This window comes from Mobula birostris, chromosome 2, assembly GCF_030028105.1.
Source record: "Mobula birostris isolate sMobBir1 chromosome 2, sMobBir1.hap1, whole genome shotgun sequence".
Taxonomy (NCBI): domain Eukaryota; kingdom Metazoa; phylum Chordata; class Chondrichthyes; order Myliobatiformes; family Myliobatidae; genus Mobula; species Mobula birostris.
The window spans coordinates 74,172,928-74,195,998 of record NC_092371.1 but is presented as its reverse complement, the minus strand read 5'-3'; the positions used below and the strand labels follow the sequence as shown (position 1 = coordinate 74,195,998).

Genomic DNA, 23,071 nt, shown 5'->3' with positions numbered 1-23,071 from the left:
CCGAATAAGGTTTAATATCACTGGCATATGTTGTGAAATCTGTTGACTTTGTGGCAGCAGTACAATGCAATACATGATAATATAAAAATTTGAATTACAGAAAGTAAGTGTGTGTGTTAAATTAAATAAGTAGTGCAAAATAGAAATAAAGAAGTAGTGAGGTAGTGTTCATGGGTTCAATGTCCATTGACTGGTTCACCAGGCTGTATCAGGAATGCGAAGACAAGTGCTTGGGCTGAATCTGTGAAGCTGGTGTACTTTCTCATTGAGGACACCACCCTACTTATTTTTAACTTTGATTTTTCAAAAGGCAGGCTCAGCAAAGGGTAGTCAAAACTGCCCTATGCATCATGGGCACCAGCCTATCGGCATCAAGGACATATATACAGAGAAGTGCCGGGAAAAGGCTAGCAATAGCGTGAAAGGTCCCGCCCACCCTGCTCATAGACTGTTTGTCCCACTTTCGTCAGGAAGGAGGCTACGTAGCGTGCACACCAGGAACACCAGACTCAAAAACAGTAACTTCCCCCCATGCCATCAGGCTGATCAGCGTCTCCACCCATTAACCCAACACCACCACCACCCCACTGCGTCCACATCAACCACTCCTGGCCCCCCATCACTTTATGCACATACAATTAGTCTGTGTATATAAGCAAATCTTACACATATATGGCCACATTCAAACAGTTCAAAATTCAGAGTAGATTTGTTATAGAAGTACGTATATATCACCATTTACTACCCTGAGATTCATTTTCTTGTGGGTGTTCACAGTAGAACGAAGAAATACAATAGAATCAATGTAAAACTACACACAAAGACAAACAATCATTGTGCAAAAGAAGACAAACTGTGCAAATACAAAAAAAAGAGTAGTAATTTTAATAAATATATAATTAGTACTGAGAGCATGAGTTGTAGATTTCTTGAAAGTGGGTCTGTAGGCTGTGGAATCAGTTCAGAATTCAGGTGAGTGAAGTTATCCACCCGGGTTCAGGTGCTTGATGGCTGAAGGGTAATAACTGTTTCTGAATCTGGTGGAGTGGGACGTAAGGCTTTTGTACATTGTGTTTTATAGGATTGCTTTTATATTTACAGTGTATTTATTATGTTTTTTTGTTATTGTGTTCCTTATTGTGATTTTTTACTGCTGCATCAGATCCGCAATTACAATCATTACGTTCCTCTTTACATTCGTACTGAAGAATGACAATAAGCGATTTTGATATTTGAATTTTAAATTTCCACAAGGTATTTAGTGTAGAGTTTAAAATAATTCACTATGCTAAGTGTGAAATGGAGGGACTGTCTTCTGCACCACCCCCTCCACCCATCAACTGTGACCACGAGTCGGTGCAGCTGTGAAGTACACAGATGAGAGGCTGTGAGGTTCATTTCCGCTCTGAGGTAGATGATAACAGCTGGAGTGCCAGCCACTAGTCACAGAATGCCTGAACGTAGCAGAAATAATTGGCCGCTGTGTCCTAACTGATCACTATCTGGGAGTTTGCTGTGCAATTGTTCCCTGTCAGAAAGGGCGCTGTGGGAAAAAAAAAATCTGCTTGTGGTAAACAAGAGTGATTCTGTAGATGCTGGAAATCCAGAGCAACCCATACAAAATGCTGGAGGAGCTCAGCAGGCCAGGCGGCGTCCATTGAGAGAATGAAGAGTTGTGCTAAGACCCTTCATTAGGACAAGAAAGGAGGGCAAAGAAGAATGTCGGGGTGGGGAAGGAGTACAAGGTCGCAAGCTGGCAGGTGGAAGGGGAAGGTAGGTGTGTGGGTGGAGGAGGAGGGATTGAAGTGAGAAATGGGAGGTGATAGGAAGTAATGGTAAAGAGCTGGAGAAGAAAGAATCTGATAGGAGAGGAGAGTGGACCATGGGAGAAAGGGAAAGAGGAAGGGGACTAGAAGGAGGTGATAGGCAGGGAGGAGGGCACCCTCCTCTTTGTAGTGTGTGTTCCGCTGTGCATGTGTGTGTGTGTGTTACTGAGGTTTCACAAAGAAAGCACAGCAGCGCCTGTCATTAGAAGTTTGCGAAGATTCAGCAAGACATGGGATACTTTGACAAACTTCAATGGGCGTGTGGTGGAGAGTATATTGCCTGACTGCATCACAGCCTGGCATGGGAACACTAATACCCTTGAGTGGAAAATCCTACAAAATGTAGTGGATACGGACCAGTTGATCCTGGATAAAGCTGTCCCCCCAGTTGTGCACAGGAAAGCAGCATACATCATCAGCAATCCCCCCCCCCCCACCCCACCCAATGCTCTCTTCTCACTGTTGTCATCAAGAAGAAGGTACAGGAGCCTCAGGGCTTAGACCACCAGGTTCAGGAACAGATATTGCCCCTCAACCATTAGGCTCCTGAACCAGAGGGGATAACTTCACTCAACTTCACTTGTCCCATCACTGAACTATTCCCACTACCTATGGACTCACTTTCAAGAACTCTTCATCTCATTCTCTCAATATTTATTGCTTGGTTATTTATTCTCTTTTGAATTTTCACAGTGTTGCCTTTTGCACATTGGTTGTCCTTCCTGTTGAGTTTGGTCTTTCATTGATTCTAGTATCCTGCAAGAAAATGGAACCTATGGTTGTATATGGTGACATATATGTACTTTGATAATGAACTTACTTTGAACATGCACAAACATGGACTGATGAACGGTCTCAGCCCAAAATGTCGACCGTTTATTCCGCTCTAAAGATACTGCCTGAGTTACTCTGGATTTCCAGCATCTGCAGAATCTCTTGTGTTCAGACGTAAACCCTTATGTGTTTAAACCATCTGCAAATGCAGAAATAGTTCCCACCTTTATCCAAAAGGCAGAAGAATCGAACTTGTAGGAGAACAACATCATGATGAGGGGTGTCGGCCCAAAATTTATAAGCTGTTTATTCCCTTCAATCGATGCTGCCTGACCTGCTGAGTTCCTCCAGCGTTTTGAACATGTTGCGGAAGATTTCTAGCATTTTCTCTTGTGTGGATGAAATAAAAACATTTTCATGTGAGTCGGCTGGGGTGATATACTGCATCTGGTGCTCCCGATGCTGCCTTCTATATATTGGCGAGACCTGATGCAGGCTGGGAGACCGTTTCGCTGAACACCTATGCTCTGTCTGCCAGAGAAAGCAGGATCTCCCAGTGGCCATACGTTTTAATTCCACGTCCCATTCCCATTCTGATACGTCTATCCATGGCCTCCTCTACTGTAAAGATGAAGCCACACTCATGTTGGAGGAACAACACCTTATATTCCATCTGGGTAGTCTCCAACCTGATGGCATGAACATTGACTTCTCTAACTTCCGTTAATGCCCCACCTCCCCTTCGTACCCCATCCGTTATTTATTTATTTATTATTATTAAAAGAATCTTTCTCTCTTTTTTCTCCCTCTGTACCTCTCACTATACTCCTTGCCCATCCTCTGGGCTTCCTCCCCCTTTCTTTCTCCCTAGGCCTCCCGTCCCATGATCCTCTCCCTTCTCCAGCCTCGTATCCCTTTTGCCAATCAACTTTCCAGCTCTTAGCTCCATCCCTCGCCCTCCTGCCTTCTATCACTTCGGATCTCCCCCTCCCCCTCCCACTTTCAAATCTCTTACTATCTCTTCTTTCAGTTAGTCCTGACGAAGGGTCTCGGTCCGAAACGTCGCCTGTACCTCTTCCTAGAGATGCTGCCTGGACTGCTGCATTCACCAATTTTTGTGTGTGTTGCTCAAATTTCCAGCATCTGCAGATTTCCTCGTGTTTGCATTCTTTTTCCTTCAGGCGTTTTGCCGCTTGTGTTTCTACGATCCTAACCTTGCCCGTAACCTTCACCTCTCTCGCTAACTCCTGTTGTGTTTGTTGTTTTGGGAATGTCAGTTAAAATTCCAATTATTTCTGGGCAATGGTAATGTTTGGAACACCAACAAAAACATGGGGGGGCCCTTTGGGTTGGGGATAGTGACGTTCGCGGTTACATGGGGATCTGCCTCACCGTTGTTTCTAACTGCAGCCAAAGATTGAGAAGGGTCTTTGTGTTTTGGCGGGGGAGGGAGAGCTCAATACATCTTGGAGTAAAAAGAGCAGTAGGGCAGTTCCACTCGAAAGTGACTGAGACTTCGACTCTTTAGACCATAGGTTATTGCTGTTTCCTGGGGGCTTTTTTTTTGGGGGGGGGAGGGTGAACATTTCTCGCAGAATTGTTTGCACAGCGGGCCACTCGGTTGTAAGTTGCGTGACCACAAGTTTGGTTTTCTGTTTAACACCAACAGCAGGCCGATGCAGGTGGGGGTAGGGTCTCTTGTCATGTTGCCCAAGTGCTATAGCTTGTGAGCTGCCTCTGTCGACACCGTGACTGTACTGAGCTGAAAGCAGCAGTTCAATTTCATTCTTTCACCAGACGTAGCCATCACTGGTAAGGCGAGTGTGTAATGTCGAAAGGCAAAAAAGCTGGGAGGCCCCTGAATTAAGGTAGCTGTTGAATTGCCTGCAGGCCAGCAAAGGTAAGTATGGCAGATTTTCTTCTCTGAATTGTGCTTTTGTGACTGTTTCGTGACTGTTGTTACTGAAATTAGCTCTTTCCTTTACAGACTTAGCTAACAATATCTAATTCCAAGATGGGATACAGACATATGTCCTTGGTTCAGTGTACCGGGCCTCTAGGTGATGTGATGATCTGGTAACTATGGTAACATACCTGCATGCTGACATTTTCAATTAAAATTAAGGGGATTAGATATAGAAATGAGAGATGGAGGGGGTTCTCTCTGAAACCTCTCAAATATTGAAAGGCGTAGATAGAGTGGACATGGAGAGGATGTTCCCAATAGTGGGAGAGTCTAGGACTAGAGGACACAGCCTCAGAATAGAAAGACATCCCTATAGAACACCGATGAGGAAGAGTTTCTTTAGCCAGAGGGTAGTGAACCTCTGGAATTCAGATGGCTATGAAGTCATTGGATATTCTTAAGGTGAAGGTTGATAGGTTCATGATTAGTATGGGTGCCAAAGGTTACGGGAGAGAAGGTAAGGAAATGGATTAAGAAGGACAAATCAGCCATGGTGGAATGGAGGAGCAGACTCTGTGGGCTGAATGGTTTAATTCTGCTCTTTTGTCTATGGTCCTGTGGATATTCAACTCTTTGTGCTTGCTCTATCATTCATGGCTGAACCTCATGGCCAAACTTTCATGCACTAACCTCCTATCCCTTGATATCCTTAATATTGAAACGTCTATCATTTTACTTGGAGCATTGTGTGCAACTCTGGTCTCCACATTACAGGAAGGATGTGGAATGTTTGGAGAGTGTGCAGAAGTCCACTAGGATGTTGCCTAGATTAGAGGGTATTAGATCTAAGGGGGGGCAGTTGGACAGGGTTATTTTGTTTCTGGAGAGTTAGAGGCTGAGGGAAGACCTGACAGGAGTTTATAAAATTATGAGAGGCTTAGATAGACACATGAATATGGAGGGATTCATATCACGAATAGACAGAAGAAATTTTACTTCAGCATTGTGTTTGGTGTAGATATTGTAGGCCAAATGGCCTTTTCCTGTGCGGTATTGATCTGTGAGCTGTTTAGCTCTATCTTGAATAAACTCAGTGACTGGGATTCCACATCCATCTTGGGTAGAATTCCAAAGGCTTGTCACTTTGAGTGAAGAAATCTCTTTTCATCTCAGTCACAAGTGGTAGACTTCTTATTTTGAGATCTATTAACACCTGTTTTCCACACAGATCATCCAATCAAAGTGTTGGATGTGCCTCTGACTCTGTGAAAACCCTCAGGAATTTTGTACAAAGTCATAGTCACACAATATAGAAACAGACACTTCAGACCGTCAGGTCGTGCCAACCACTGCCCATCCATTTGGTCCAATCTTACACTTAATCCCTTTTTTTAACATTATCAACTCCCAAATCAGATTCACACCAGGGGAAATTTATAGCGGGCATTTGTGGGCCACTCTGCACAACTTTGGAACGTGGGAGGAAACCAGAGCTGCTGGAGGAAATCCGTGTGGTCATAGGGAGAACATGAAAGCTCAATGCAGACATCTCCCGTGACCAGGACTAAACGTAGAACTTTGCCCTGGTGAGCCAATGGTTTGACGAATGACAGTTTAAATGCTGGCCGAATTGGAAAGGTCAGGTACAGGTCGAATCAAGGCGGTGGGGTCCAGGCCCCAGAGCAGATCAAAGAACTAAATCCGATGGTTGGATGATGATTTAGGTGTGGGGCCAGATTGAAAAGGTCAGGGTGTCGGGGCCTGAGGTGAGAGACAGACCAGTTCAGATCATGGCTCCGCTCTGCACTGCACTAAGAGTCTGTGGACAGACTCTCTTTGTAGACTTCATTTCAGAATGCTATTTGCTTGTGTTTATTGTTTGCAGATTTATTTTATTTTCCTCTGCACGTTGGGTGTTTGATGGTCTTTTTTAAGATTTTTCTTTGGTTTCTTTGTTCCATGGCTGCCCGTTAGGAGACGAATCTCAAGGTTGTATAATGTATACATACCTGGATAATAAATGTACCTTGAACTTTGAATTTTGCCCCACTGAGGCAGAGGTTCCACATATTGCCAGTTCAATGGAGTCAGCTTCTTTGTGTGAAGTCTAGAGTACAGACCCTGTCAGCGTAGTCTCATCAATAAATCCACCATCCCAGGAGTCAATCTCAGGAACCATAAACAGATGATGTCTGTGCTTCCTCTGCTGACCAGAAAGGTCATCAAGGATGAAGTAAAAAACATCAGACCTCGTGATCTAAGACACTCATATTGTACAGCTATGCAAAATACAGCAATTTCTCAGAGGGTGGTAGATCTAGTAGAACTCTCTGCCCAATGAAGCAGTGGAGGCTACCTCAGTGAATATATTTAAGACAAGGTTGGATAGATTTTTGCATAGTAGGGAAATTAAGGGTTATGGGGAAAAGGCAGGTAGGTGGAGATGAGTCCATGGCCAGAACAGCCATGATCTTACTGAATGGAGGAGCAGGCTCCACAGGCCGGATGGCCGATTCCTGCTCCTACTTCTTATGTTCTTATGCTCTAATTGAGCCACACAAGCAAAAGCAATGCCTCTTCCAACAATCCGTGTGCTGTGAAAAGGAGACCATGGCTGTACATGCTTGTGTACATCTCCTTATGAGGGATGCCACGGTAATGCAGCGGTTAGCGCGACACGGTTACAGCTCGGGGCGTCGGAGTTCGGAGTTCAGGTCCAGTGTGCTCTCTAAGAAAGTTTGCATGTTCTTCCAGTATGTGCGTGGGTTTCGTCCCGCAGTCCAAAACCGTACCGGTTAGTCGGTTAATCGGTCATTGTAAATTGTCCTGTGTGATTCAGGCAGTGCGGAGCAATGGGACAAAAGGGCCTGTTCTGTGCTATATCTCTAAATAAAAACAAATAATATATAAATATAGGACAAGGCTATTTGGTCCCTATGCTGTCTCTCAGGTTAGATTAAATTAAGTTTAATTGTCATTCAACCATACACATATATACAGATAAACGGAACAGTGTCCCTCTGGAACCAAGGTGCAAAGCATAGTGCACGCAACACACAGCACATGTAGTTACCATGGCACATACAGTCACAAAATAATATTAGCACAAGTCCCCGAGGGGCATTGCCTGAAGATTGATGGTGCATGGGATGTTGCCCTGGAGCCATGTTTCTGTAAGAACAAGCACGCAGCAGTTCCTCATCTCGTGCTGGGTCAGCTGCAGATGAAGGCAAATTGGCTTGTCTCAGAGAAATCTCAACATTTTCAGTCCTCCACATAGTCCCTACATCATACCCATTTATTAATCCACCTTTTTACACCGGTGTCTGTAATAGTGTTAAACCTATGCAGCTCAGCCACTCAGCTGCTCCCACATGGGAGGAGTTCCCGTACTTTAAAAGCAAGGTTATCAGTAAACACACACAAAAAATTCTGGTGAATGCAGCAGGCCAGGCGGCATCTATAGGAAGAGGCACAGTCAACATTTCGGGCCGAGACCCTTCGTCAGCCTGTGGGTCCAACATATGATTCTCCGTAACTTCCGCCACCTCAAATGGGATCCCACCACTAAGCACACCTTTCCATCCCCCCACCTTTCTGCTTTCTGCAGGGATTGCTCCCTACATGACTCCCTTGTCCATTCGTTCCCCCCCCAATCCCTTTCCACCGATCTCTCTCCCGGCACTTATCCTTGTAAGCGGAACAAGTGTTACACATGCCCTTACGCTTCCTCCCTCACCACCATTCAGGGCCCCAGACAGTCCTTCCAGGTGAGGCGACACTTCACCTGTGAGTTGGCTGGGGTAATATACTACATCCGGTGCTCCCAATGCAGCCTTCTATATATTGGCGAGACCCGACGCAGGCTAGGAGACCGTTTCGCTGAACACCTATGCTCTGTCCACCAGAGAAATCAGGATCTCCCAGTGGCCACACATTTCAATTCCACGTCCCATTCCCATTCTGATATGTCTATCCACGGCCTCCTCTACTGTCAAGATGAAGCCACACTCAGGTTGGAGGAACAACACTTTATATTCTGTCTGGGTAGCCTCCAACCTGATGGCATGAACGTTGACTTCTTTAACTTCTGTCAATGCCCCACCTCCCCTTTGTCCCCTTTGTATTTCTCTCTCTCTCTCTCTCTCTCTCTCTCTCTCTCTCTCTCTCTCTCTCTCGCTCTCTCGCTCTCTCGCTCTCTCTCTCTCTCGCTCTCTCTCGCTCTCGCTCTCTCTCTCGCTCTCTCTTCCTCTCTCTCTCGCTCTCTCTTCCTCTCTCTCTCGCTCTCTTTTTTCCTTCTCCCTCTGTCTCTTACTATCTCTTCTTTCAGCTAGTCCTGACGAAGGGTCTCGGCCCGAAATGTCGACTGTACCTCTTCCTATAGATGCTGCCTGGCCTGCTGCGTTCACCAGCATTTTTTATGTGTGTTGTTTGAAATTCCAGCATCTGCAGATTTCCTCGTGTTTGGGATATGGGTAAAGTTCTGTTGAATACCCTGCATGCTGGTGTCCTGATGTGCTCTGCACTGTCCCTCAGTAACGAACACAACAGTGCCTTCTCCTACCTTTCCAGTCCTGAAGAAGGGTCTCTGTCTCCAAGACTGATGCTTCATTTCCATGGATGCTGCCTGACCTGCTGAGATCCTCCAGCAGTTTGTGTGTGTGTGTGTGTGTGTGTGTGTCTCTCTCTCTGCCCAACAACCTCACAGCAAGGAAACAGGTTCAAAGTGTTGCTCTAACTAACCTGGAATCTGCCATGCTATCAGATTGGTGAGATTCCAAGTTTGAGTCTTGATCTCTGCAGGTGACCGTAAACAAGCTTGGTCATCGTGACATTGGACATAGGAGTCCTGCGGGTGGTGGAGGGGAGGGCTGGGTTAGAGAAAAGGGTACAAAACTGAGAACAATAATTAATCATGGCTCCTGCATTTGGTTGTCAAAGCCCATCTGAGTTGCTCTCATGGATCAGCTTGTTTAGTTGCCACCTGCTGTGTTCAAATTGCCCGTCAAAGTGAAGAATTTCTCCTTGGATGAGGAAGCCTCTGCTCTATGACAGCTGTGGCCTGATCTGTAGTGCCTCTTGCTTCACAATTGGAAGGTTGAGGGTTCAAGTCCCTGCTCCAGAGATTTGAGTGCCAAAATCGAAGCTGACGTTTGAGAAGTACTAAGGGTGAGCTGAACTCATTGGAGCGCTGCCTCTGAGCAACAATGTGGCCTCAAGATATCTGCTATCTTAGGTGATTGAAAAATATTTCATGGTGCTATTTTTGTAGAAGGGGTGCAAATTAACAACAACGTTCTGGCCAATATTTTGTCCCCAATTGCATTAGTGCGAATTATTTGTTACTGTGTTGCTCTTTTGTGGGAGCTGGCTGAGTACAAATTAGCTGCTGTTTCCTACAGTGCAACAATGAACTAGTCTTCCAAATTAATTCTCTGTAAGGTGCTTGTGATTCAGCCAAAGGCTTATATAAGTGCCCAGCTTCACCAGAGATCAGAGCCAAAGAGCTCCACTCAATAGTGCAGTTTTAAAATTATACTAAATAAAAGTTTGTTTTGACCAAGTGACTCCTTTAACGCAGAAATAAACGGACAGGGAATGAAATTTAAAAAACCTGTAATGTCTGCGGGTTAGTAAGGTGGCTGTCTGTGTAGTTTGTGTAAACTGGACCGCCATTTTAAATTGCCTTTGCTTCCCTCCCTAACTGAGATAGAGACACAGCTGAAAGGCGACCTCGGCCCAAGGCACTGAAACCAGGAAGCCAATCGAAGCAACTGAAATCAAGACCAGAAGAATAATGTGTGGTTTTCTGAAATGAGAAGCTAGTTTCCTTTTTCCTGTCAGATCCTAAAAGACAAAAACCCTGATTTGAGCTGAAGAGCTCTCTGAGGGTGATTGAGCTTCCCCTTATATTTTGGTTTTGTTTCCTGAATCCCCCTCCCGCCCCTTTTATACAGCCTAGAAATAACTTCCCCCTCCTTTCCTGACGGTACTACTGCCTGCTGGGCCCTGTTGTCACGGCAACTGATCAGACATGGTAGAGTGCCTAGAAACTGCTGGCCAGTGGGCTAATCAACTGGAGAAAAGGAACTGGTGGGGGTGGGGGGGGGGAGTGCCAGGTAGCCCTCAGTGCTTGGGCACAGGCCAAGCTTCAGATAGTCTCACAGAACTGCTCACCCAAATAAGGTTGAGAACACATGAACTGTTCCTTTCCCGGGACTTTATTCCTTTGAGCGTAGGTGGTTGAGGGGGAATCCTTGCAGAGGTGTTAAAAACCATATACACGCAGTCTTTTTCCAAGTGAAAGGGAACTGAAAACTAGAGGGCATTGTTTCAAAGTGAGAAGTGAAAGATTTAAAAGGGTTGCGAGGGGCAACTTCTCTATGTAAAGAGCTGTCTGTATATGGAAAGAGAATGCTCAAGGAAGTGGTTGAGGCAGGTACAATAATGTTTGGATAAGGACACGGGATAGGATGGGTTCAGAGGGATAATGAACAAATGTGGGGAAATGAGACTAGCTTGGTGGGCACACCTAATGTTGGTGCCGGAGTCTTGGATCTTGGGCAAGGTTTAATTTTTGCAGTTTGTTGACTGGACTCTGGAGTTCATGTTATGATGTGTTTCTGGATTCTGGTTGCTCCTTTTTTTTGTTGCTATTTTGTGCGATTTTGATCGGGGCGGACAGGCTCTGCGGCCTACAGTCAACAAACGACACAGCACTAGATTGAACTGAACAGAGCTGAAACTGCCAAATTTCTTTAGCCTCCTAAGGAAGTAGAGGCATAGTTGGGCCTTCTTGGCCAAGGTATCTCAGGAGAGGACAAACTCTTGGTGATGTTCACTCTCAGGATTGACACCCTCAACCCTGTCAAACTCAGGACCGCTGGTGTAAGAAAAAGCGTGTGCACAGCACATCCCGCTTCCTGAAATTAGTAACCAATGACGCTACGATGACTGTATCACTGTGTGGCATGGTAGCATGGTGGTTAGCTCAGTGCTTTATGGCACCAGCTCTAAGATTAGGGTTCAATTCAGAAGAATGAGAGGGGATCTTGTAGAAAAATACAAAATTTTGAAAGGGATAGATAAGATAGAAGTAGGAAAGTTGTTTCCATTGGTAGGTGAGACTAGAACTAGGGGACATTGCCTCAAGATTCAGGGGAGACGATTGAGGACGGAGATGAGGAGAGACTGTTTTCCCCAGAGAGTGGTGAATCTGTGGAATTCTCTGCCCAGGGAAGCAGTTAAGGCTTCTTCACTAAATATATTTAAGATGCAGTCAGATAGGTTTTTACATAGTAAGGGAATGAAGGGTTATGGGGAAAAGGCAGGTCGATGGAGCTGAGTTTACGGACAGATCAGCCATGATTTTATTGAATGGCGGAGCAGGCTCGATGGGCCAGATGGCCTACTCCTGCTCCTATTTCTTATGTTCTTATGTTCAATTCCTGGACTGTCTTGTTGACTTTCTGGTTTGATGTTTTATACTTTGTTTTTCACTCATTTTCTTTTGCCATTTGCATGATTTGTTCTTTTTTGCGCGTGTTTGGGGTTTGATGCGTTTCTTTGAACTGGTTCCACATTTTTCTTTGCTTCATGGCTGTCTGTGGGGAGACAAATCTCAGGATTGTATGCTGCATACATCCTTTGATAATAAATGTATTTTGAATCTTTTGACTAACTTCTTTCCCTCCGCTATCAGATTTCTATACGGTCCATGAACCTGTGAACGCTTCCTCACCATTCCTGTTTCACACCGTTTGTTTATTGTGCCTGTAATGGGGCTGGCTGGCTGGACCTACAAACCTCTTTAGACTTTTGCTATCCCATGCACTGGAACCTCCGTACCTGCCTGTGACACAGCCTCAATTGTGACACAACGTAGATTGGTGCTGGGACCTTTATCACTGATCTAAGTTGTGAAATTTGCTGTTTTATGGCTATCATACAGTGTAGATATAACAAACTACTATAAGTTCCATAAAAATAGAGGAATATTTATGGGTTCATGGACCATTCAGAAATTTGCTGGCACTGAGTGTGTATCTTTGGGCTCCTGTACCACCTCCTTGATGGTAGACATGAGAAGAGGGTATGTCCCAGATGGTAAGGGTCCTTAGTGATGGCTGCCACCTTCTTGAGGCAATGCCTCTTGTTGATGTCCTTTATGTTGGGACCTCTTGTGCCTGTGATGGGTGGGGTGGGGTGTGTGGGGGAGAAGCAGGATTGTCCATGTCAGTTGGATGGGCAGGGGTAATTGTGTCAGACACTTGGCAAGAGGAATGGTCTTTGAAGGGGTGAGGGTCAGTCGGGTTTGGTCAGAAGGTAAGTTAGTTTTGATGGGGTGCAGTTGCTTCCCCATAAACAGTTACCACCCTACAATCATCAGAGTCTTGAACAAACTTGCCTATCCATTGAGATGTTGCCACAACAAATGATCTCACTCTAGGGACTCTTTATCTCATTAGATTAGATTAGATTCAACTTTATTGTCATTGTGCCGAGTACAGATACAAAGCCAATGAAATGCAGTTAGCATCTGACCAGAAATGCAAAGAATAGTGTTATTTACAAAATAACTGTGAACAAAAAGTAAGTGCTACAGCGCACAAATATAAAAGTACTGAGACAGAACAATATGGGTGTAATACTGCTTAGCGCTGTGATGTGAGGTTCAGCAGGGTCACAGCCTCAGTGAAGAAGCTCTTCCTATGCCTGCTGGTGTGGGAGCAGAGGCTCCTGTAACACCTACCGGATGGGAGGAGAGTAAAAAGCCCGTGGTTAGGGTGAGATGCATCCTTGATAATGCTTTTCGCCCTGCCCAGGCAGCGTTTATGGTAGATGTTCTCAATGGTGGGCAATTGGGTGCCGATAATCCGCTGGACAACTTTCAGCGCATGCTGGACTGCTTTGTGGTCCGATACGATACAGTTGCCATACCACACTGAGATGCAGTTGGTGAGTATGCTCTCAATGGTACAGTGGTAAAAGTCTGTCAGTATCCTGGGACAGAGGTGAGCTTTCTTCATGCTCTGCACTAAATAAAGGTGCTGTTGCGCCTTTTTGATCAGGATGGAGGAGTTCAGGGACCAGGTGAGATCCTTGGAAATGTGTCTCATGTTCCCGTTACTTATTGCTATTTATTTATAATTCCATTTGCACGGTGTGTTGTCTTCTGCACTCTGATTGATGTTTTATTGATCCTGTTACAGTTACTATTCTATAGATTTGCTGAGTATGTCCGCAGGAAAATGAATCTCAGGGGTTGTACATAGTGACATAGATGTACTTTGATAATAAAAAATTGGTTTGCAGTTTGTGTTAAATGGTTAGAGGTTGCTCAGTTTGGTATGTGGAGAAGCTGCTTTTTCCAGAGAATAGTGAATGTGAGGAATTCTCTGCCCAGAGAATCAGTAGAGGCTGCCTCATTAAATATATTTAAGACATAGGTAGATAGATTTTTGAACAGCAGCTGAATTAAAGGTTCTGGGGGAAAGGTAAGTAGGTGGAGTTGAGTCCACAGCCTGATCGGCCATGATTTTATTGAACAGCAGAGCAGACTTGACGGACCAGATAGCCTACAACTGCGCCTATTTCTTCTGTTCTTATGTTCTTATGATAGGGGCCTCTTTTGGCAGTGGGGGGAGGTGGGGGAGACAGGAACTGCTCTCTGCGAGAGGTAGGGTTACTGGCCCTACAGTAAATAGAGAGAGGCCATTTTGTATCAGAGTGTTCAGATTTGCCCCGGGAGGGGGTGTGGGGGGGGGGTGCTGTTGTCTGAAATTTCCTCTCCGAGCCTTGGGGCCTCAGCAGAGGTCTCACTTGAAGCTGCCTGCTCAGAAGTGACCTGTCAGCTCTGGGCGAGTGAAGTCATGCATGTATGCCCTCAGCTGCAGTTCGAAGGCACAGGCACTCTGCTCTGTTCAGGCAGTGTGTAAGGCCTGGACCCTGACATGTCCACCATGGATGAACTGATGGACCACAAGTGTTTCTCAACAATGGGTTAAAGTTACAAACACATTTCTGTCGTCCTTCCTGTTTGTCCTCTTGGCGCTGAGCAGATGCTGTAGCAGAATCATCATCTATTTTTGTAGAAATTCAGCTTAAAGTTTTTAATTAAACCCAGGCAGAAAGGTGGAAATTGCAGAATGTTTATTTTTAAAATTTCCAGTCTTTTGTGAATTCTGCATTGAATATGTTGTCCAGAATTGCTGTATTGAGATTGTAGTGCCTCGGCACAACTGATAGTCCAGCAGGGATTTAATGTTTGGGAATTTAAATGTAAAAGATCTGGAATAAAAAGCCAACATCAGTCGTAGTTACTCAGAAATTACGAGGCTGATTGAAATGTCCATTGATGGTTTGCTGCCCTTGTGGTGGTTAGTGATGGGAGGCTCTTTCCTCTGTATATGATTTAACAATAGCATGTGCCTTAGATATATTTGTGCTCTCTGTCTCTCCCTCTCTGTCTCCCTGTCTCCGTCTCTCTCTCTGTCTGTCTCTGTTTCTGTCTATCTCTCTGTCTCTGTCCCTCTCCCTCTGGCTCTCTGCCTCTCTTTCTCTCCCTCTCTCTCTCTCTCTCTCACTCTTTCTCTCTCTCTGTCTCTGCGTGTCTCTCTCTGTCTGTCTATCTCTCTATCTGTCTCTGTCTCTGTGCGTCTGTCTCTCTCTCACTCTTGCTGTCGCTCTCTGGCAGTCTCTTGCTTGCTCTCCCAGTAACTCTCACATAACCACTCACTCATTCTGTCATTCAGTCACCTCTCCTCCTCCCTCTCACTTCCTGCTTGCAGTCTTGTGTTGGGGTGTGGGTAGGTGATGAATCAGTAGAGGGAAATATTTGCATTGTTTTCCATAATAAACGTTTGTTAAAGACCTCTGTGGGAATTGCTGGGTCATTCTGCCAATAGTACATCTACTCTCGGTTTGTCCCTGATAAATTCTTTTCGCTTCATTTCCACTGTGTACAAAACCAGTTTCAAACCTAGTGAAGCAGCTATGAAGGGCCTGGGGGAGATTGTTGTTCACCTTTGTTACCACATTGTGAGGTCATACAACATGCAGTCAGCTCCAGTAGGCAGATTTTCAGTTGCCATGTTATATTTTATCCCCATCATCTACTATCTCACCACGCTGCCATACAGACACAGCTCATTACGCCGAAGGATTCTGTGGAATCTGTCTATACTTCTCACTGCCTCTATAAATCAAAGACCCCACTCACCTCGGACCTTCTCTCTTCTCCACCCCCTCCTCAATTGGACAGAAGATACAAAAGCCTGAAAGCACATACCACCAAGCTAAGGGACAGCTTCTATCCCACTTTTATCAGACTCGTGAGCGGACCCCTTGTACAATAAGGGACTTCTGGTCTCACTGTCTACCTTGTTATGATCTTACACTTTGTCGTTACGTGAGTTTTTGACGGTCAGCAGGAACTCAATGGGCTGGAAGGCCTCTTTCTGTGCAATGCAAATCTAAGATTCAAGATACCATTTTAGGTACTTCAAAACACGCAGTGGAAAAGTGTGTTTGGGGCAGCCTGCAATTCTGGCGACAACATAACTTGGCAGAACAGTACAAAACACAACAAAACAGAACTCGATGAGCTACAAAACAACAACAGGTAAACAAGCCACGTTCCTCCCTCGCACCCATGCACATACACAGTCCTCTAAGCCCAAGGCAGGCTGTCTCTGGCCTTCACCCTCCAGCGGATTTGTGCTGGCAGATGTTGCACTTTGACTTTACCAGAGGACTTGCAGAGATTCACTCACTCAGGCCTCGACTTCTGGACTTCTCATTTGACCTGTAGGCCTTGATCCTCGGCAAAGACACACCAGTCCACGAACGCTAGGCCTTGAACTCTGAATTATAACTATGATATAGAAGATATAGATGAGGGTATTTAAAAATGATGTTACCCAAGTGCTGTTACAAAGTTCAAGCACCAAATGATTGAAGCAGCCTACATAGAGATAGATCATATAGAAAATCTAATGAGAATTCACAAGGCCTTTGAGTGTGTATTCTGAAAACAATCCAAGAGATATTTTTGTGCAGAGAAGTGGCAGTCCAATACCATTGCCAAGGAGATGGACAGTAATAATGCAATATTGACTAGGTTCTTTGTAGATCTTAACCAAGCTCAAGGTCTACAAACATCTTAACCTTGGTTAAGATCTATGTTCCCTCTAAACTGTGCGCATGTGCGTGAGCACACACATCTTTCAACCAGCGCACAAAAGAAATTAATGTGCGCAGGAAAGGTTAGTTACCTAAAATAATGTAGTAATTAATAATTATACATTGAAAATGATCTTTTAGCTAAATGTTTCTGTTAACTAGTTGGTTGATTTTTCAAATACCACAATGCGCGTCACTAACTTACGTTACCCCACTTTTCCTGTTCCGGTTTGTACAGCTGCATCACGGCAACAGCCATCTTTGGCGGACAGTCTTCATATTGTAAAGTTTACAAAGATCTGTTTCAAATCCTGTAGGTAGCTTACTAAGTTTTTATTGAAAAAAATATTGATTCACTATGTCAAATTCAAAAGAAGCGAAGGGTGTGAAGCGCAAAAGGATTGCAAATTTGTTTAAAGTTGAATGGCTTAACAAAATAGTAGAAACTGCTATGCCAAAAGCTCATGAGGTCATGAACGTTCAGCTATGAGAAATATTTATGTGTGATTCGGAAACCAGAGTTATCTGTTTGTGTTGTCGTGATGCGAAAGTTGCTGGCGAATTTGCCAGTGGAAAGAAGTGGGATGATACTCGGAAACTTGACTTTTTGAAGCGTCATTTGGCAAGTAAATCGCATTTCGACGGTGTACGAAAGCTCAGGCAACAGAACCCGTCATTACCTGTTATAGGAGTGCTATGCACGTTACGGTTGAGTGCAGAGACAAGCTGATAAACTGTTTAGGTGATTGTCATTTGGATATGTTAATGAGAATCAAAAGCTATCAATTGGATGGAAGTTCTATTAGTCTAGATAGAGTTTACAAAGAATGGGTAAATGCCAAAGACAGGAGGGAGAAAAAAATAACTGAGTGACTTAAATATGTGTGTTATTTTGTAAACCTACATAAACTGTCCCATGTGTGCATTCAGTGCACACATACTTTTGTCACAGGAAAAAAATTTGCACAACATAAGATTTTTGTGCACACTGACTACTAAAAATTAGAGGGAACGTTGGTTAAAATCTATAAAGAGGCCCTTGTTCAGGTGAGAACATGCAATTACACAATTTAGGCAAATGTTGTGAATAATCTATATGGGGAATGGGGTTACAAGCAAAAGTTATTCATTAACTTCAGAAACATTTGTCTTTATGTGTGGAAATGGCTAGAACAGGGTAGCTAGTGAGTTTCTACAAGGAACTTCTGCAAGGCGGCACAATGGCATAGTGGTTAGCAAAACACTTTACAGTACAGGTGTACAATTCCCGATTCTGCACGTAAGGAGTTTTAACGTTCTTCCCATGACCACGTGGGTTTCTTCCGGGTGCCCCGGTTTCATCCCACAGTCCAAAGGCGTAAACACGAGAAAGTCCGCAGATGCTGGAAATCCAGGCAGCATCTATGGGACAGAGTAAGCAGTCGAGACCCTTCATCAGGACTGATGGCAGGTTAGCCTGTCACTGTAAGTTGTCCCATGATTAGGCTTAGAGTTGCTGGGCGGCAGGGCTGGAAGGGTCGACTCTGCACTGTATCCCCATAAGATAAAAAATAAATAAAACAGCACCTTTACAGAGGCAATATTACAGCAGCTGAAGTGTTTAAGACATGAGGGAATGGGTGATACATGGGCAAGCAGAAATTGCCTAGATGTACGTCATGGTTGGCATGGATGAGTTGGGCAGAAGGGCCTGTTTCAGTGCTGTACTCAATAACTGGATCACACCTTGTTTCAAACCATTCTTGCCTTTGGGAACGCTGGTGGTGGGCAGATAACTGGGTAAAGAATTTAAGATCTTGTACAACTCAACAGTGAGACGAACATAGATGAAATAAGGCCAGATGGTTTTGTTAAGAGATGGTTGTATTTTTTAGAAGATGGTAATTTTTGAGGAGGGAATGTAATGTTCACAAGGTAATGTTTCTCAGTGTGGAAATACAAAGGACATAACTTTAAGGTATAGAGGGCATGTCAGGGGTGAGTTTTTTTTAGAGTGGTAGGTGCATGGAGTACACTGCCAGGGGTGGTGACAGAGGCAGATACATTAGGGACATTTAAAAGACTCTTAGATAGGCACATGGATGAAAGAAATGTGGAGGACTTTGTGGGAGGGAAGGGTTAGATTGACCTTGGTGTAGGTTAAAGGATCAGTACAACGTTTTGGGCCAAAGGGCCTGTACTGTGTAACAAGGGCAGGTTGTGGGTATTGTACGTTATAGCATCTAACTGGATTTTAAGAGGTTTCTGACCCAAGTCCATGTGGCAGGCTGATCAGAAAAGTTAAACCCCATTGCTTGAGGCAAAATGACAAGCTGAATTCAATGGGAGAGACCAAATATAATGGTTAACCTGAATGTTAACTTCATTGGCAGTTGATATTGTGCACAGTTCTGTCCAGTACACTATGATGTTATAATCAATGGAAAGGATGCAGTGCTGATTTACAAGGATGTTGCAAGCACTGGAGGACTTTTCAGGAGCATCAAGCCTGCTCCACCATTCCATCATGGCTGATTTATTATCCCCCTCAACCCCATGCTCCTGCCTTCTCCCCATAACCTTTGACACCCTTAACTAATCAAGAAACTATCACCCTCAGCTTTAAATATACCCAATGACTTGGCTTCCACAGCCATCTGTGACAATAAATTCCACAGATTGACTAGCCTCTGGCTAAAGAAATTCCTCCTCATCTCCATTCTGAAGGGCTGTGCCTCTTTTCTGAAGCTGTGCCCTCTGGTCCTCGACCCCACTATGGGAAACATCCTTTTCACGTCCACTCTCTCTAGGCCTTTCCATATTCAATAGATTTCAATGAGATTCTCCTCATTCTTCTAAACTCTAGCAAGTACAGGCCCCGCGCCATAAAACGCTGTCCTATGTAAACCCTTTCATTCCCGGGGTCATTCTCCTGAACCTCTTCCGGACCCTCTCTAACGCCAGCATGTCCTTTCTTAAGTAAGGGGCCCTAAACTGGCTCAATTAGGGCTCTTTTTAATCGGGAGACCTAAAATTATGAGAAGCCTGGACAAGATGAACAGACAAGGGTGTATTTTCCTATCAGAATGATCAGTAACTCGGAAGAAAACTTATGGTTTCTGGAAGAAGAGATTGTGGGTATTTATTTTCACCTTTAGGGAAATGGGAGTCTCGAACATACTTCCAGAAGGGTGTAGGGGGCAGAACCTATCATTACATTGCCAAAGTACCCGGTGAAACACTTAAACAGGCTCATTGATTGCGAGTTGACAGTCAGGAGGATCTTAAATGTATGCTCTTTGGCCTATGTGGATAAGATGGGCAGAATAGTCCATTTTCTGCTCCCATTCGTATTTCTGAAGAGCTGAAATAGAGGGTAATCCCTTAAACTCATCACATCGAATTAAAGGGGAGGGGGCTTGTAAAGTTTGAAGATCAGTGACTTGTAAAAGTTTGTTTAACCACATAACATGTTCACCAAATTGGACTGCATTCTCCCATTGTGCCAGAATCTAGTAGTTGTATACAAATGGATAATGTATGTAATATGACCAATGTCAAGTCTGCTCATGCATTCAATTGCCTATTCATAGATCTCCGTGAGATCAGAACCTGTGTTGAAGGGCTTGCAAGAGATGGGCAGATGGCCAGAGTAATCATGTATTCTTCCAGCGTTACCTCAGAGCACAGATCTAAAAAGGATTTGCTTTCTCTGGAATCTATATACGCAGCATTGGCAAGCATTACTATATTCCAGTGTATTTTTTAAACTGAATTCAGATTGCCGTGGAGGCAATTTTACTGGATTACTTGTGATTTTAGTTGTCCGTTGTATCCAGCAATGACAGTTTTGAAATCTGTGTGGGAGAATTTTTAGAGTGAAAAAGTCATTGCACTGGGACGGCTAGGAATTTCAACTCCAGTGGTGCAAGTAGTTTTCAGAACTGGGGTCTTCCTTGGTTGCGGCGGATGGCCATGTTTTGCCGTGCCCTTTGCTGTCCGCAAAGAGTTGCAGAAGCACCTTTGCGCTGTTGGATTTCACTGTTGACCTCGTCCGCCCAGTCCGTCAGAGCTGACTTCGCGTGCTAGGCCAGCCGTGCCCCTATCTCACCGGGGTATGAGGCCGGTCGGCCACCCTCACCTAATTTAGCCCGCTTGTCGAAGCGATGTACTAGGGCCTGGCCGCCATTGCGTGCAAAAAGCTACTTGGAGTCACTGAGAGCTGAGTGTCTGGTAGGGACCAAAGCTGAATGAGCTATCCTGGGCTGGATACCTGTATCCCTCTCTGGACACCCCATACGCTCCAGATGACTTGTGCACCAAATATAATCACCATGTTGGTGTACCCTTGGCTTAGTCCCTTCTGCAGCCACTATTCCTTCAGCTTCACGGGTGCACAACCGCGCAGTAACTCAAATACTCTTGCACGCATAGCCTTTGTTGCGACACAGCTGGACATTGGACGCAGATAGAAAAAGTTTACAAAATGTGGAAGTTTTTTTTTTGTTGTACTGCATTTCATTATACCCTTCAATTAATAAATAAGATCAATAGTATGTGACTTTTCAGTTTTCATTCTAGATATTCATAGTATGCATATTACAAAAAAAGCCTTTAACGTGCTGTCCAGTTTCAGTCCATGTAGGAATTTCCTGCTCCAGTATATGCGCATCTGTTAAAAAAAAATTAGAGGGAATGTTGCCTTCCTCCTCAACAATCATTTCTGACCCGATACAGTCACAATTTCTATCTCTCCTCCACATCTCCATATTCAATAATTATCTTCAACACCTGAACACTGCTTTAGGCAGGAAGAGCTTATGTTTTAAGGGAGTGTGTTATTTTATTCCTGGATATACTCAAAGGTGCCTTACAGGCAGTAGGAGTAGAATCAGGCCATTTGGCCCATCAAGTCAACTCTGCCATTCCATCATGCTGATCTATTACCCCTCTCAACACCATTCTCCTGCCTTCTCCCTGTAACTTTTGATTCCCTGACTAATCAAGAACCTATCAACCTCAGCCTTCTGCCCCAGTTAAGCAGCATATTATCCCAAATAAACAAAGGGAATCCTGGCTATCTTCTTGATTTAGTCTTCTGTTCTTTTAAGAGTTGTCCCAAATAAATGGCTGCCCCAATTAGCCAGAATCCATTGTATATAGTAATATGTGTATTGCATTGTAGGGCTGTCGCAAAGCAACAAAGGAAATGTGAAGCACACATTTTCTGAAGGATCCAATGATCTTCCTCATGAAGATTCATCTTTATAAACTGGGCCCAGAAGGACTAGGATCCCTGTCTAAATGGACATATTGCAACAGCACTGCTTCTAAAGGGGAGAAAGCCTTCTCCAAATGTGCAACCAATACTAGAGACACCTCAGCACCAGCATGGGATGAGGCAATACTACACACAGGCAGTAGCACTGAATCTGCAATGGTGACCTGTATAAAATGGCAGAGATTTCAGAATGGCTGCTCCAAGGACAAAGTGCCTGGTCTCAAGGCAGCACGCCAAACCACTCTCTCAGAAAGTAATGTTGTTCTGTCGAAGTCAAAAGGAAACTCTGAGCCCATGCACCATTAGCTATGTTTCCACGGGCTAATAATTAGATCCCTATCATTCCAGCTTGCTGATCTGCGCTGGTGTGTTAGACTGGCATTATCTGGTGTTGAGCGAAAACTGTCAGTTAGAATATAGTCCGAGAATCAGAGGAATTTATGTGAGACAAGTGGGTCAATATGCCCATTGTGTCCGTTCCCACTCATTACTTCCCATTGCCCAGCTCTTGATCCATGACCCTGTTGGCTCTCCCATATCTAGACTTCCTTTTTCACTTCTTTCTTCGGAGTACAGCATAGTAACGGGCCCTTCTGGCCAAACAAGTCTCTGCTACCCAATTACACCCATGTAACTTATTAACCCACCAGCCCATGAGTCTTTGGAATATGGGAGGAAGCCCAGGCGGTCATGGGGAGAACATTAAAAGTGCTTGCAGACAGGGTTGGAATCGAACCTGGATTGCTGGTGCTATAACAGCGATACGCTAACCACTACACTACCATGTTGCACTCATTATGTTTAAATCAAAAGTTGAAGATGTTGGAAAATAAAACAGAAAATGCTAGAAAAGCACAGCAGGTCAGGCAGCACATGTGGATGGAGAAACAATTTTAATGTGTCTGTGACACTCTGTTATAATTTCTTTTCCTGGAGTGTGAGTGTGTTCGCCCCACAACTCTCCTAGTTCTGGACCCCCATCCCAATCAGGACCTTTCACGTGTGGAACTTGTGTTTAAACCTGGCCCACTCCAACCTAGACCTGTGCAGGCGAACCTGTAAATGATTGGCAGGGAGACAAGTGGGGCAGATTTAGCTCAACATTTCATTGAGAGTACTCAG

General features: G+C 44.5%; 1 protein-coding gene across 8 annotated transcripts in view; it reads left to right on the top strand.

Annotated features, from left to right (window-relative positions):
* Positions 1-23,071, top strand: part of zhx3b (zinc fingers and homeoboxes 3b) — a 128,511-nt gene that overhangs the window by 69,690 nt on the left and 35,750 nt on the right. Inside the window, exons 2-3 of one of the 8 annotated variants that reach the window (XM_072243040.1) lie at positions 4,398-4,500; positions 4,588-4,676. The exons of 6 other annotated variants lie outside the window; for them this stretch is intronic. The gene's annotated coding sequence lies outside the window, so the exon portion shown is untranslated. The remainder of the gene's footprint in view (positions 1-4,397; positions 4,501-4,587; positions 4,677-23,071) is intronic. One more of the 8 variants, XM_072243049.1, reaches the window with a different exon arrangement.